The sequence below is a fragment of the Miniopterus schreibersii genome (genome assembly GCF_964146895.1).
Source record: "Miniopterus schreibersii genome assembly, chromosome: 13".
Taxonomy (NCBI): Eukaryota; Metazoa; Chordata; class Mammalia; order Chiroptera; family Miniopteridae; genus Miniopterus; species Miniopterus schreibersii.
This window is the reverse complement of record NC_138113.1, coordinates 22,014,410-22,029,933: the sequence shown is the minus strand read 5'-3', so window position 1 is coordinate 22,029,933 and position 15,524 is coordinate 22,014,410. Positions and strand designations below refer to the sequence as shown.

At 43.4% G+C, this 15,524-nt stretch overlaps 1 long non-coding RNA gene across 1 annotated transcript in view; it reads right to left on the bottom strand.

The window, feature by feature from the left end:
- LOC308566172 overlaps positions 1–15,524 on the bottom strand; it is a 108,690-nt gene that overhangs the window by 67,684 nt on the left and 25,482 nt on the right. Inside the window, exon 3 of the long non-coding RNA XR_014000134.1 lies at positions 12,356–12,505. This is a non-coding gene — a long non-coding RNA (uncharacterized lncRNA). The remainder of the gene's footprint in view (positions 1–12,355; positions 12,506–15,524) is intronic.

Sequence of the window (15,524 nt, the reverse complement as noted above, 5' to 3'; positions counted from 1 at the left end):
TGAACCTCTGAAACACACCTGTGGGCAGCCCCCACCCCTTGTCCACTCATAGAGTCAGCCCTTCTGCGCTGCTGTTTTTGCGTCCCATGTGTCATTTCTGATTGCTAGAAACAAAGTGGAGGTGGGACCATTCTTGGGAGCCACTGACCAGAAATGCTGCTTTTACCAGTTGAGTAGAATATAGACAATCCTTCCCTCAGCCTTCAAACAGGAGGATAATTAAGGTCTTCCTGGCTCTCAGGAGACATCAAGTATTTACCTCAGGGTCCCTACCAGGGTACTCACTGACTTGGCATTTCAGTTCCTACTCTCCAAGCAATTTTCCTAGCAACAAAAGATTTTTCAGTCTTTTTACATTTATCTAAGGACACAAGCTATGCAGTCAGGATACAAGCTATGTGAGCAACAAACAACAAAGCACTAATTGCATCTAGTGGGCATAGAATTTCAGTGACTTCATGTTGGCTAAATATAGGCGAACACTTGGTGTGTTGTACGTGCCAGGGAGAAGCATGATGCAATTATTCCCTCCCCTTGATGGCAGGGGAGAACAAGGGTCAGAAGGCAAGAACTAGATTGCCTAATAAATGGTCACTTATAATGGTCTCAAACTCCACTGTATCCATGGTTGTACACACATACAAACACACACACACACACTACAAGGTAATGCAAACATTACTATATAGCTTTAAAACAACATAAATACTAAGCTTCTGATCATGGTTAAAAATAATTGCTTTTGTTTTTTAAATTTAATTGTTTCCATCCTCTTTTTAATCTTTATAGCAAATTCACATCCACCTTAAAAAATTTAGAAATAAGTAACTGCTAATTCTTACTGAGCAGTTAACAGATGCCAGGCACTGCCTGCTCTTGGGGCTTTACATTATCAACTCATTTAATCCTCACAATAACTCTCTGAGTTAGGTATAATCATTAATCCCTGTTTTACAACAGAAAAAGAAAAAGGGCTGGGCTGGGTGCAGTAATTGGCTTAAGGTCATCTAGTTAGAAAAGTGAAGCCTGGGAGTTAAAAGTCCAGTTTGCTTGATATCAAATGTCATGCTCTTAAACTCTAGACCAGTGTTGTTCAATAGATATACACTGTGAGCCACATATATAATTTAAAATGTTCTAGTAGCCCGGCCGGGTGTGGCTCAGCAGTTGAGCATCAACCAATGATCCAGGAGATTGCAGTTCGATTCCCGGTCAGGGCACATGCCCAGGTTGCGGGCTTGATCCCCAGTCGGGGGCGTGCAGGAGGCAGCCAATCAATGACTCTCTCATCATTGATGTCTCTCTCTCTCTCTCTCTTTCTCTGGAAACATATGTGTTAGTGAAACTACAAATAGTATGATTACTTAATGAAAGACAGATAAAGTGATAACATAAATAAAATGTACACTACTGTTATTCACCATGGGTAGTCAATAAGTATTTGTCAATAAATATATATTAAATATAAATAAATAAATAAAATGTTCTAGTAGTCACATTAAAAGAAGCAGAAAGGAACAAGTGAGATTAATTTTGATAATGTTCTATTTAACGCAAATCCAAAATATTATCATTTCAACATTTAATCAATATGAAAAAATGAAGTATTTCACATTCTCCTTTTCATACTAAGTCTTAAAAATCCAGTATGTATTTTCCACTTACAGCATATCTTAATTAGGAATAGCCACATTTCAAGTGCTCAGTAGGCACATGTGTCCAGTGGCTACCACACTGGACAGTGCAGGTATAGAACATTTCCATCATGGCAGACAGTTCCCTTGACAGTGCTTCTCTAGATTTCACTGGTAGTCAAAAAGAAAAAACTCCATCTACTTCAATGTGTTGTATGCCTCCTATTTTCTGTGTATGTAGATACATATATAGATACACTGTCATCCAGATGAGAGTCATATATAGTTTTAATTGTTTTTAATGATATATATTCTTTAATGAAAGTGTGCAACCGTCCAGTGGTTTTGCCTCCCTGTAGGTATGTGAGGCAGCTTTGATACACTGAAAATAGCATGGGTCTTGGAGTCAGAGGGCTCCATCACTTACCACCTGTGTGACATTGGATAAGCTATTCTACAACCCTCAGTAATCTTATGTGAGGATGAGACATGTAAGTTGAAAAATGCCTTATAAACAAAACCTCTTCTAATAAGTATAGTTAATTCTTCTTATAACATGGACAATATGTTCTTTTTTAAAAATCCTCACCTGAGGATCTGTTTTATTGATTTTAGAGAAAGAGGAAGGGAGAGAGAGAGAAACATCTACTGATTGCCTCCCATAGGCACCCCAACCAGAGATTGAACCCGCAATCTAGGTATGTGCCCTAGCCAGGAATCAAACCTGCAGTCTTTTGGTGTACAGGACAATGCTCCAACTGAGCCAGCTGGCCAGGGCAACAATATATTCTTATACAGGGTGGGGCAAATGCAGGTTTACAGTTGTGAGTATATGAAACAAAGGTTTATTCTTGTATTATTTATTAATTATTGTAATTTTTCTTTCACTCTACCCATATGTATTGTGTGTGTGCGTGTGTGTGTACTAAAAGATCAAACTAGAGATTTCAGTCAATGGTCAATCCAAAGAGCCTAGTTTTGCATGCCCAACCCAGGCAGAGCTTTTGTTGATCAGTGGTTATGGTGGCATTTTCCCAACGTAACTGGACTGTCTCTTGCTCCTTCCCTCCCTTTTACAAATGAATTTTGTAACTTTCTTCTGACTTGGGCCTGGCAGAAGTTACTACGTGAGGAGGAAGTCTGATTTCAGGAACAATCTATCTCTCCTCCACCCTTGTTTGACGTGTCTTGCTGCCCCAAAAGAAAAAAAAGTTCCATAGCCCACAAAGGGAAGCATAGTGTTGGCCCAAAATGAGAAGAGTCTTTAGGGGAAGCTTGAAGCCACCTGGCTACTTGCCCTTCCTAAGCTGGGAGCACGTTTTAACTATGAGGGCAGAAAATGACCATGATTCTTCATCTCTACAGATGGACTTGAACATATACTCTCCAATCAACAAGGAATCTATGAAAGTGAATTTTCACTGGGTCCACGGAAATGAGTTTGAAAGCATTCAGGACATATTACCCCAAAATATGGGTCCTTGGTACATGGAACATTTGAAGCTGAAGGAGTTTGAGAAAATGGCAGAAGAAGGAAGATCTTTCTGAATTTCCCTTGCCCTTCTCCCCTGAAGCAGGTCATAAGATCCTGGGGCCCTCCCTATACCTGGAGTAAAGGGGTATCCTTATATTCGAAGATAGTGGGATACTGAGAGGAATCCAAATGCAAAGCCTTGCTAAATTTCCCCGATTTACTACCCTTAGCTCATACCCTATCATGTTTTCCACAACTTTCCACTTTCATCAAACCTAGCATAAAAACACTCAGGTTTAACTGTTCCTTGGGGTCTTCATTTCTTTACAAAGGCTCCATGTCATGTACAACTTATATTAAGCAAATGTGCAGGCATTTATCTTGTTAATATGTCTTCTGTTTCAGAGCCCTAGCCAATAACCTAAAAGGTTAGAAGGAAAAAAATTTCTTCTTCCCCTACAAGTTGTTAGAGCAATAAGGCACTGCTGATTTTATATGACTACTTGAGTGAACAATCTATTGTGATTTCCAATGTACATTCCCAGCAAAATTACCAAAAAGAAGGTAAACACTGGCTTCTAGACAATGAGAAAAGCCTTAGATGATGGCTTGGCATCACCAGATATAGGAATACAAAACGATCCAGCACCCAACAAGGTTAAATTCACAATGTCTGGAATCTAATCAAAGATTTCTAGGCACACAAAGAGGCAGAAAAACACAGCCATAAAGAGGAGAAAAATCAATCAATCAAAACTGACCCAGACTGACACAGATGTTAGAATTAGCAGATGACGTTGAAACACTTATTTTAACTGTATTTCACATATTCAAAATTTTAAGTGAAGAAATAGAGATATAAAAAAAGATCCAAATCAAACTTCTAAAAATGAAAATTATACTGAGATAAAAAATACACTGGATGGGAAAAACGGATTAACAAATATTACAAAAGAAAATATTCGTGAATTTGAAGATATAACGAAAGTCCAATCCAAAACAAAACTATCATGTATATGTGTGTATGAGTGTGTGTGTGTGTATGTGTGTGTGTGTGTGTGTGTGTGTGTGTTCCCTACACAGAAACATCTAGCACACAGATGTGCACACAGCAGGCACAAGCCAAGATCTGCGGAAAACCGATTGAAACATTCAACCCAGGCTTTGTCACTGAGCGTGGGGGTACTGGTACCCCCAAATTCCTCTGGAGGGGATGCTTTCTATATTGACCCTTGCTCTGCCCTCTGTTGATGGACTTAGGACAGAGGCAGTGGGTGCTGGTACTGCACTTTGGAATCTTCATTATGGCCTCTCCTCTAAGCAACTACTGCACTATACTCATTCTACCAGTGAAACAATTTTCTCTTGTAGTAAATGTTACCTGTATGTGTCTGTCTTCCCCCGCAGAGCGTGAAAACTTGATGCAACACTAGCACATTAGAAGGCAATCAACAACTTAGGGTAAAAAAAGCAAACATAAACAAATATGCTCATGAAAGAGATCCTTTTCAGGTAGGATGTAGAAACTGAAGCTAGGGTAATAAAAGCAGACAGAATGAGGACACTTCAGTGCAGAGCATGGGGGGGCAGGGGCCTGGGCCCTGGTTGCCAAGTGTTCCATTTCCTGTGTGACTGACCCCCTCTAACCTAGCCAGACCTGATGCAACCTCATCCTTCCCCACCCCAGGGGTGAAAAGAACACGTTTCTACTTTTAAATTTACTTGTTATAATCTTTGCCTCAGGAGGCAAAACAAAATTATAGCTAAGCCTACACATCAATGAGCAGCCTTGTAACGGAAAACATCAAACAACCCTTTTGCTCTTTAGATTTTGATCCACAATAAAACTTTCCACTAGAAACCAGTATTAACTTCTCACTACCTCCAGGTCAATAGAGCTTAATGAAACTTGATGTGACTTCTTTCTCTGCTCCTTTTACTCAACACTGCTTGCCACACCCACACGGTGGTGCATATGCATTCCCATTCAACCCCTTTCCAACTGATTAATCAGAGTATTTTCCTCTTGCCCTTTGAAACACAGATGGTAGGACTCAGATGTCAATCTGGGGGCCTGTTCTTAGGGTAATGCTAACACTAACATCTGCTTTTGGCAGCTCTAGGGGTACTTGGCAGAAGCTTCTACTTGCTTCAGTTCCAGGTAGATCCCATGCTTTGCTTAAGGTAATCTCTGGCCAGTGGGTAACAGGGATGGGAGTCTCTAGGCTTGGATCCTCCATCCCAGAAAGTGATTGGAGAAGTCGCACTGCACTAATTTCATGCTACCCTTCTCCCTAGATGTATTCCTCCCACCTTGTTACCAAGAAGTACCAAGCATCGTGTCCTTTACCTGCATTATTTCATTTGTTCATCTTAACAGATCTATGACTGTTACTACTATAACAATCCCTATTACCTACAAGAAAGTGAGCCTTGAAGAGGTTAATTTACCCAAATCCACACAGATAATAGGTTTCTAAATGTGATCTGAAACCAGTTCTATCTGATCCCTGAATCCTTGCTCTTTTGTGGCATCGGGTCTATGCAGTGTTGATCTTCATGTTAGGTGGGTTCTTATTAATCTCAGTTTAATGATGAGGAAAAAACCTGAGACTCAGAGAAGGTAAGTAATGTATCCAGGTTTATCCATCTTGTAAGAAGTGATATTAGAGTTCAAACCCCCACCCAGCTGACTGCAGAACATAGCCATAGTTGGCTGGGATTGCATTTTCTGCCCACATTTTTGCTGACACTGATCCCACCCACACCCACACCTGCCCCTTAGTCCTCTCAGCTCTTAGCAAAACATGACCTTCTTTCCCATCCTGGACTCCCATCTTCTCTGCCTAGGTAAATACTTTCCTTCTGGCCCTCCTCAAGCCCTATCTTCTCCAGGAAGTGCTCCTGAAGAGAGCTCCTAAAGCTCTACTTGTCTCAGCCATCCATTGTCAGGCCTCAAAACCACTGGTGACACTGCCATATGTACTTATATTGTGTGCCATGAGATGTCAAAATGTTAAATGTTGGTTATTCCTGGTTGTATTCTCATGGAGAGTTTTTAATTTGTTTTTTATTTCTGTTCTTAATTTGCATACAATGAGCAATCAACAAGTAATCATAAAAGGTTAGTCTGAGTGAGTCTCTTGGATGATTTTAAAAGCAAACAGCCTAACCCTGGGGTTTTATCAACTCCTCCCTACCCTGACAATAATCTGAGGGGCCCAAAGGCGGTCTGGAATAGGCAACAAGATGATGCCAGGTCACACGCTGCTGATTAGAAGTTGGAATGGCAAGAAGCCGGCAACTGCAATAGAATCTGCTGTGTCTGGGAGGGGTTTTGAATAACAACATATAGTTCTGATTGCAGGCACTGCTAATATTCTCCTTTCAGCCCTAGTTTCCAGAGTCAGTGGTGGCACCATCATGTGACTGTACCTGAGACTGGAAGGTGAAAGCTCTTCCAGACAGCAGAGATGGCCCAGGTCAGTTCTGATAACCCTCCCCCACCTGCCAGTTTAATTTCCTCTCTTCCAGTCTAGTCTCAACTCAATCAGGGGTGAACCTGGGCTGGGAGCAGATCACTTTACTCACCATTATTTCATTGTCTGCACTTCCCTCCTGCCCTAGTGGCCAGCTCACTTTTCGTCTGTAAATTATTTATTTACAAAAACTCAGAAAAGATCCTTGATCTCCTCCCAGGGTCTTGTCTCTAGCATTTTAACTCTCTCCCTCCATTGCCTTCCTGGACTTCTTCCCTAGTTCTGGGTCTGTCAACTTCTTTTAGGGCTAGAGTTTGAGGTAAATGAGGAACTGGGTCAAAGGCCTTGGGCTATTTAGCAATATCAAGGCTTCTCTCTCTGGCCAGGATTGGAGTGACCTCCATAGTCATGCTGAGCTGCTCCATCAAAAAGAAGGATAGGGGAACTCTTTCCCACTTAGCCTTTTTCTCATACATGCCAGTGAGTACCCCCATACATGTGTACACAGAGAGAGGAATATACCACATCCAGAAATGACATGCACACAGTCATGCATATATGCATGCTCCATATACACATCCTGAGACATGTATAGACAGACACCAATATGTATCCCCTTTGGCATCCATGCTTATAAGTATATACACATAGATAACACACAGGCATTCATATAGGCATTTGAACATATATACAACATGTAGACATGCACAGACACAACTGTATATCCTCACACATGCAGATATCAATACTTGCACACATATTTAATCACATGGCACAGACATAAGCACACATAAATTCATTACAGCAGAGAAGACGGCTCACAGATCATCTATTGCTAGACAGAAACCATACCACCCACCTTGACACTGGGGTTGCTTTGTTTTGTAGGAAGTTTCTGTAGAAAGTTGGCTGTGCCTTTGACAATAAGTTCAGCCCTCTTCTGCCTCCTGTCCCTCAGCCAGCTTTCTCCTCCCTGTCACCCCATTTTTCACCCATAGCTGTGCCTGGCCAAGGGGAATGCTAATCACCATGACAGGAACTGTTTCCACCTGTTTACATCCCTGCTTGCCTCCCCCTAATTCCATTTTAGACTCTGCCAAGCAGCAGAGGAGGCCTGCTGTGCGGGCCCTTGTGAGAGGGGGAAAGGAATGAGCTAGAGGACAGTTGGAGTGTGAAAAGGACCCGTCGCTAAGTGACTCCCCATTCCAACAGCCACATACAAGATGCACATAATTGCTTTTAGCACAGTGGGATGGATAAAGATACAAAAGGTCAAATCAAGGATTTGTCCCATAATATCTTTGCTAAGCAGCAGCGTCAGACATTGGAAAAGCATATTCATGAACTGAGTTGCCAGAGTGTGAGGCAGGCTTTTCAGAGGCGGCTGTGTGTTCCCTCTTTGAGGTGTGCCTGCCGTGGTGATTGGATTCACACGGAGCAAGTGACTTCTCAATGCTCAACAAAGCTCTGCCTGTGAATTGGACTAAATAGACTACTTGGCAGGCAGCTGAGATAACTATGCTAAGTGAATTTCATAGTTGCTCCCACTCCCCTTATGCCCAGGCCTACTGGAAAATGCAGGATAAAGGCCAAACTCCTGAGCGTGGCATTCAAGGCCTCCCACCATCTGACCCAAAGCTATCTTTGCAGGCACTCCACGACATGAATGCCAGACGTTTGCCACACTGAGCCCTTCACTGGTCTGAAGGCATCATGAGACTCACTCCTCTAGGGACCTTGCCCATGGCATTCCCCAGAATGCAATGTCTGTCCTCTCTTATCCATTCAAATCTACTTGTTCAAGCTTGACTCAAGTGCTAATTCTACCAGTCCTTTCCTTGTCCCCCTACCTAGAAGTGACCATGCCTTTCTTGAAAGGGGGGGGCATACAAAATACTAGAACACAAGTCTGGATCCTGTGATCAGACTGAAATATTGATGCGCTCACTCAGGCTGGCATGTTGAGAACAGTCTATGAGCGGGAAGGGAGAGCAGAAGCAGAACACAGTTCGCAGGCTATGTCCATCATCCAGGGGAGGGATGTAGATGATCTGAGCCGGGGGATAGCAGTAGAAGTAGGGAGCAAAGGTTAGATTCTGTTACATTTGAAGGTAAATCTGAAGGGAATTGTCCAAGGACTGGTTGTAGGGTATTAAAAAAAAAAGTTAAAAATGACCACAAAATTTTTGGCTTAAGCCAGTGATTTTCAACCAATGTGCCAGGCACACTGGTGTGCCGCAAGAATTTTTAAAACATATAATACAATACCTGACTCTTTAGTCAGGGGCACTGACCTCTTTTCTCTTAAACTGTCAAGTTAAAAAATGACAACAACCGCCCAGCCAGGTGTGGCTCAGCGGTTGAGTGTCGACCTAGGATCCAGGCGATCGGGGTTTGATTCCCTGTCAGGGCACATGCCTGGGTTGTGGGCTTGATCAATGACTCTCTCATCATTGATGTTTCTATCTCTCTCTCTCCCTCTCCTTTCCTCTATCTGAAATCAATAAAGATATATCTTAAAAAAAAATGACAACAACCAACACAACAATAGCTGTCTGGTGTGAATGAATCAAAATTATATCTACTTTTTTTTTGTCAGATCAACGAAAAATATAATACATTTTTTGGTGTGCCGCGGAATTTTAGTAATTAGTTTACGTGTGCCATGAGATGAAAAAGGTTGAAAATTGCTGGTCTAAGCACTTACTGATATGCAGAAAGAACAAATTTGGATGGTGGATATTAAGAGTTAGTGTCATATGTAGTTAAGGTACATATTAGGCGTCCAAGGAGAGATGTGAAGGCTGAGAAGGAAAAGCAGTTAAGACACCAGAAGAGGTGTCTCCTGGAAGTATGTCAAGGAGGACAGCATGACTGGCCATGGCAAACGGAGCTAGTGGGCCAAGGTCGATGAGGGCTAAAAGCTGGCCGTTACATGTAGCTACGTGAGGCCTTCGGTGACCTTGGCAAGTGTGGCTTCATGAAACAGTGGAGGTAAAAGTCTGAATTGGAGTGGCTTCAAGGGGGAATAGTGAACTTTTGACAAGTTTTGCAATAAAGTAAAGCAGATCAATGGGGTAGACTAGTGGAATCAAAACAGGATTTTTTTTAAAGGAAAAATATACTGTCTTTAAAACACATTTGCCTACACCCTCTACTCCCTTCAATTCCTCTCACCCAGAGACAGGATTTACCAAAATGAAGTGCCCTGTTGAGCTCTCAGTGATGAAAGAAATCCCCTTCCAAGTTTCTCTGAAAACCAGGATGCCTCTCTTATTTTAAGCCCAGTCCTGTGGCTCTGAACACATCAGCCTTTCTCCTGCTCAACGTCATGGCCAATTTATCACCCTTCCTTCCCAATGTCTCTTCTACACACATGAAGGAGAGGAGACGTTTTTCAGAAGAGCCAGATATTCTCCAGTAAGTAATGATGGCAAATCACAGAGTTTTTCCTAGCAACTTAAAAAAAAACATAAATAATTGAAAAATTAATGTTCTTCTCCACAGGGAAAGAGTATCTGGCATAGCAACTACAGAGATGTTAAGTACATTTTCAGTTCTCAGAAAATATACTGTGCGTCAGGTACATAATCTCTTTAGCCTATTGTGTGGAGTGAGCTATTGCGAGGGGGTCTGTCATGTCTCCATTATTACCAACCCCCATTGGTAACCTTCAGGGCTATTTGCAACTATAGTTTCCCATTTCAAATTACATTAGGCTAAAAATTAAGCCTGTAACTTACACTTTGGGATGTAAATATGCAACACTGCCCATCAGCGTATTATACTGGTTAAGTTGCTTCTATACAATGTGAAGGAAAAATAAAATAAAAATATCCAACTTAGTGTAAGACCATGAGAACCACTGGCTTTGTAATTTTCTTAAAAGTCATCTCCAGTAAGGAAGTACCTGGGAGGGCCACTCATCTTGCATTGGGTATATGGTTGGGATCCAGTCAATCTCATACCAATGTTTGTGAAAAGGTCAGTTGCCTCTGTGAAGGCAACAAGTCTTTTTGAAATGGCAATTTGGGGTTGGCTCCTGGGTTCCCTCTGGTCTATGGCTTCACAAAGAGCTGCCAGTTAGAGTTGCACAATGGTTGTGAATGGTGCCTCCTAGCGTTGTGCAGTACACAACCTAAACAGCCATACATATGCAGCAGCCTTGCTTCAGGGAGCTGACATGGCTAGAGAAGAGAAAGGCAGAGTGCAGATACTTGGAGTTTCTTCCCCGACAATGGCCCTGTCTTTACTGCCACTGAGGCCCTTTCTGCTCCAGTGGAGGGCCGAGGGCACTCAATGACCCACTGCCGCCATACTGTTCAAAAATGGCTTACAGATGATAATGACTACTGGGTTTGCAACCATGATGCGCAAAGGAACCCACAACCCATCTGTGGACTGGCTCTACTCCTATTTGCTCAGATAAATGTTTCCTAGGTCTCCATACAGAGAGCAACAGGGTCCCATGGCAGCCAGAGAGCCTGTGTCATGCATACCACCAGCTGAGGCTGAACCACAGCTAAAGAAGTACCACAGCACCTCGGCGTTCCAGAGCCTCTCTCTCTCCCCCACATGCTTCTCCCCTCTCCTCAGAAATGCTGGCTCCACCATGGAAAGCACTCAGTTCCTGAGGTCCCTGAGGAGCTTTTGGGTCTCTCAGAGGAAAATGAAAAGGTAATAGCCTTTCCCTTGTTAATATCAGTCATATCTTACCACAGACTCTAATTACGGACTGAAGTATGTGTCTCCTGAAAATTCTTACTTTGAAACTCTAATTCCCAATGTGATGGTGCTTGACAGGCACAGCTGACCCTTGAACAATGTGGGGGTGAAGGGTGCTGACCCCCCAGTTGAATCTGTGTGTAACTTTTGACTCCCCCAAACTCAACTACAGTCACCCCTGAGTCTCGGTAGTAGCTTCCTCCACCCATGCTGGCCCCTCCACCCCCCTTGTGGCCCCGAATTTCTACTTTATAGAGAACGAATTACCTTTAGTCAGTTCTCACAAGACCAGATTCTATCACTTAAATGTGACTCTGGAAGGAGAGTTACCGCCTTGGTTTTCACAGCTTCCCCCGTAAGGGTCTCTGACCCTGCTGTGCTCAGTGTTCACTGAGCTGATTCTTGCTTCTGAGTTTTGGTTTCTCTTTGACACTTCCCCAGCCAGCACGGTGCCCTCTCTCCTTCCCTCTATGTCCTCAATCCCCAGGTTGTGGAGCCTTTATGAAATCTTCTCTGGTCTAATCTAATCTCCAACAAGCAGGCTCTTTTGCTACTTTCTCTCTCTTACAAGCCTGATTTATCTTGCTGTGTCGACCTTTGGGATGCTTAGGCCATGCTGACCTCTTTGGGGAGCTCAGCTTTTGTGGTACTCAGGAACAACCTCTCCTGAGGGCTGCATCAGCCTATTCTTCGCCACATTTGAGCGTGTTTTTCTGAGAAGGACCTAGGAGGGAAGCCCATGCCATGACTAAAGCTGTGAACACCTGTCCTTTCTTCGAAGGTCTTTCTCTCTCCCCAGCTGCCTACTGGGCAAGAGCCAGGGGCCAGGGGAGGGGGTGGAAACCTCGATGACCATCATATCAGTTACAATACAGTCCCTTTAGACACTGGACAGGCTGACAAAAGAGGCAAAACATTATGCATTGTATCATGTGTATGATATTATAATCATGTATCATATGATGTTGTATTAGTTTGTTAGAACTGTCATAACAAAATACCACAGACTAGGTGGCATAAACAACAGAAATGTATTTTCTCACAGTTCTGGTGACTGGAAGTCCAAGGTCAAGGTGCCAACAGAGTTGCTTTCCTCTCTCCTTGGCTTGCAGATGGCCACCCTCTTGCTGTCTCTTCACATGGTCCTCCCTGTGCATGCACTCCTGGGGTCTGTGTGTCCAAGTATCCACTTCCTGTGAGGACACCAGTCATACTGGATTAGGGCCTCATTTTACCTTAATTACTTCTTTAAAGGCCCTATCTCCAAATATAGCCACATTCTGAGGTACTTGGGGTTAGGCCTTCAACATATGGACTTTGGAGAGACACATTTCAGCTCACAGTGATGTTAGTCCCCAATCCCATTATTAGCTTGCACTGAGATCACCCAAAAAAAGGACTGTCTCAAATTGCAGTGTGGGAGATTTCAGCTGGATGTAAGAAAGGTTCAGGCATATCCCAAATTGAAATCTTGGGGTGGAATTGACTGGGTGTGAGGGAGAAGGAACACAGGTGAAGGCAGCACCCTAGAAAACATACATTCCCATCCAGTAGGGCTATTTCTAGGACAAGACGTTAAACTGAATGATGTTTAAACATTGATTAATGTATCATCATTAATTCACTCACCAAGTCCTCACCATGTGCCAGACACCAGGAATCCAGAAGTAAACCAGTGAATGATCTTGCCCCCAGGACGACTTACGCATTTGTTATCTAAACCCCAGGTGAGATGGAAGGAGGTTTGTCTCCATGAATTTATTTCCCACTTCCTTGAATGTTAAAGAAGCCACAGATAACAGTACAGGTTTGTGCATTTCCTTGCTGGCATTTAGCAGTCCCCACACTCAGGGCAAGACCCTCTATCTGAGAGAAGCTTACATAAAAAGCATAACCTCCCCAGGTTTGGGACATCTGAAAGACCTTGCACCTTGAGCCAGCCCAGGGAAGCTGGAGACATGACTAAGCCCCACACCTGGGGCAGGCAGGTGGGAAGAGGCGTGGCTGGCACCACAGTAGAGTCATAGCCACAAGCCATGAGGTTTGGGATCCCGTTGGCCCTGGCCTGATGCCACCGCAGCTGCAGTCAGGCAGGCAGACATTCCCAAACCAGATGCCTCTTCCCCTTGCTCCCCCACCTCCCACCAAAGCTCAGTCACACCCTCCCTGGGGAGCCTCCAGATGCCCCTGGGATCAGCTTGAGAGTACGTGGCAGCTAGAAGCAGAGGAAAGGCTGCAGGTGCCAGACACTTCTGGCTAGAAGGTGCTAGACACCTCCATCTGGAAGGTAAGTCTGCCACCCAGTGTCTAAGCAGGAGAGGTGCAGGGGCAAACGCTTTCCTTGCCCAGCCGGCTGCGCTCAGCTTATGGCATATTCTTTGGCCACCCTCAGTGAGGGCAAACCACTCTACTTTCAGAGTGGATTTGATTTTTTTAGAAACAGCTAAAAGTCCTTCTAAGCTAAATGGTTACTGATGGGAATACAAACAAATACCATAGATTTTCTTCTGTGGTTTGTAACCATCTAAAGGCAGGTGACTATTTTGAAAAACAAAATATTTTTTTTTCAACTAGTGTCTTAAGGGTATTAAAAGTATAATTTTAAAGCCAACAATGTAACCATGAAATCCTACTAAAGTGCAGTTTTAGAAGAATTTAAAATACATCTTCCCCAAGAAATGAGTGTTGGTGCTGCTTTCTCCATGCCTGTCTGCTTTTGTAAGGAGGAGGAATGGCGTATTTGATTTATTCTGCTGTTGAGTAGGGAGTTGCCCATACAGCCTGATGGAGCCCAGTCTCCACTCAATCCTGGTGGCTCAGAGCTGAGTATTAAACCCAGAAACTGGGCCCTGTCTACAAGACTGTTTGTCATGGGGCCTTCTTCAGAGACTTCAGATCTAGAAGGGACACTAGGCAGGAGATCAGTTCTATTGTTGTTTCTCAAAGAAGGTGTGGAGCCTAGTGCCCACAGCAGGGTGGCAAAGGACCTGGAGTCCATCTGAGGACTTAGAGGGAGGGGCCAGGAGGTCAGAGCATCAGAGGATTAAATATTTGGTCACTTTGGTCTGTGGTTGAATGGCAACTGCTTCCCTGGAGAGGAATAGGAGAGCCAGAGGCCCAGACTGAGCCTTACTGGGGTGGGAGAGGTTCAAGAGAGCTCTCCCCACACCAGCAAAGCCAGTCCCTAGAGGTCAGACCTCAGTTCCTCAGCAGCCCTGAAATCCCTGTGCCCTGGAAAAAGGCCTCTCCTGCAACTTCTAAAAAAGAACTCCTTTATCCTGGAGCAAAAGGTAGACCCCTCTTCTTGGATACTTGCTGACTTCAACATTATCTGAGCACAAAGGGTCCCTTCAGTTGGAACAAGTCTGAACTAATCTTTTTAAATATGGAACAAGGCCAGACAGACCCTCACTTGGCCCCGAGTGCTTGGCAACCCCATTATTCCCTTAATCAACAGTATTCTGAAGCTGGAAGAGTCCTAGCTAATAAATACAGAAGGGAAAAAACAATTTTTTAGCCGTGGCTGGGTGGCTCAGTTGGCTGGAGCGTTGTCCTATACACCAAACGGTTGTGGGTTTGATTCCAGGTCAGGGCACATACCTAGGTTGCGGGTTCGATCCCCAGTAGAGGTGCATATGGGAGGCAACTGATTGATGTTTCTCTCTCACATCAATGTTTCTCTCTCTCTAAAATCAATAAACATGTCCTCAGGTGAGAATTTTTAAAAAGAATCTTTTAAAAATCACTAATATTCCAAATTAAATAATGAATCTAGGCAATAATCATCAATGAATGCTAAAATCATCAGAGGAAAGGTTAACAGGGAACTTTGTGGGTTAACACTACTGAAACCCACTAATCAATCTTTGCATCGTTAAAAGTGAAACAACCAGATAGTATATGCCTCATACTATCACAGCACCACTATGAAATATTCGTGCCTAAACATACTGATCTTGACTCTAAGCAAGGGCCTAAATATAACTACCAGTTTACAGGAAAGACAGAGGACAGAGGAACACATTACCTTACTTCACAAGAAAGCAATCAGACAAATACAGAATCTAAGACATTGCTCAGGACAAATGACCTGATTCATCCTCACATCAATGGCAAAGGTAGACTGCTTTACAATGAAAGAGACCAAGAGACACAACTATATGCAATAGGTGGATTTGGTAAAAACCCACTGTAAAAAAGATATCTGAGATA